General features: G+C 47.3%; 1 non-coding gene across 1 annotated transcript; it reads right to left on the reverse strand.

The window, feature by feature from the left end:
* Window positions 1–597: 597 nt before the first annotated feature.
* Window positions 598–672, reverse strand: Trnat-ugu (transfer RNA threonine (anticodon UGU)). The gene has a single exon. It is a non-coding gene; the product is annotated as a tRNA-Thr (tRNA).
* Window positions 673–1,331: the final 659 nt, after the last annotated feature.

Genomic DNA, 1,331 nt, shown 5'->3' on the forward strand with positions numbered 1-1,331 from the left:
AAACCGACGGCTGTCGACCTCAGTGCAAGCATGACATCGGCGAACCAAGATTCTGGTGCACCCTGACAAATATCTCTGGTGTGTTTCGAATGACGTCACAGGCAGCTACAATTCTGTCAATTAATTTCATCTCCGTATCCACTGAGGTTGCATATACAAGTAGCTTTAGGTGTCCCCATGGGAAAAAAAATCAGGAGGATGCAGGTCGGGCGACCCAGCAGGCTATGGAATAGGACCTCATCTTCCAATCCTGCGGTCAGGAAATCCGGCAATGAGATGGTTGCGGATATCCACACCGAAGTGACGCGGTGCACCGACATGTTGTATCCACGTCCTCTCACGAATAGCCAAGGATACGTTCTCCAGCAACTCAGGTGGAACTCTTTGCACGAAACTCAATTACAGGTGGCCATTCAGAGGCCATGAAGACACCCCAGTAATCAGGCCCATCCTCCTTGTTTCCTTGGAGGAAATACAGAATACACATGTAAATAAACAGCTCAGTATTTGTAAACTTGTACTGAAATGATAATTAAATAGACACCCTAGCTGCAAACAGGCGTTGATGTACTTCATTGGGGACATGTTGAAAATGTGTGCCCCGACCGGGGCTCGAACCCGGGATCTCCTGCTTACATGGCAGACGCTCTATCCATCTGAGCCACCGCGGGCACAGAGGATAGTGCGTCTGCAGGGACTTATCCCTTGCACGCTCCCCGTGAGATCCACATTCCCAACATGTCCACACCACTACATTCGTAGTGGGCCTAATAGATGTTTGCCCATCATACTCATTACTCGTGGCAGATTAATCTACCAAGTCCCGTACGAGTTCGGGCACAGCGTGTGCGTTCGCACAAGAAGGTCAATGGCCGGGAAGCCATATTTTAACTAGGGTGTCTATGTAATTATCATTTCATTTCTAGCAAAGATGCATGGTCATCCACGGTAACTGTTCTTTCGGGAACAGATACTACCGTCATATATAAACTTGTACTCATATTGGTTGTAAATAAGCTGGAAAACAGTAATGCCAGACAAAGCGGTAGACATGTTTACTTCTCTTTATCTCCATAAGTTGGTTTCTCCGACGCCAGGTTCCCTGCCTCATATTGTTCAGTGGAGCATTCTCTATGTCTTGTTACGTTTTTGCACGCTTTTACGAAAACACCCTGTATGTGACAAGTTAGTGGAGCTTAACAACAGTCCCCGCAGAAGGGAAACGTTTAGACATTCTGGAGTGTCTCAGTCCGAAGCACTGTTTTACGTCTGACACGAAAGGTCGTCCGAGCTGCGTACTTCGCTGCAAAGTGTTAAGGTTACATGCTGTA

Source organism: Schistocerca nitens, chromosome 4 (assembly GCF_023898315.1).
Source record: "Schistocerca nitens isolate TAMUIC-IGC-003100 chromosome 4, iqSchNite1.1, whole genome shotgun sequence".
Classification (NCBI taxonomy): Eukaryota; Metazoa; Arthropoda; class Insecta; order Orthoptera; family Acrididae; genus Schistocerca; species Schistocerca nitens.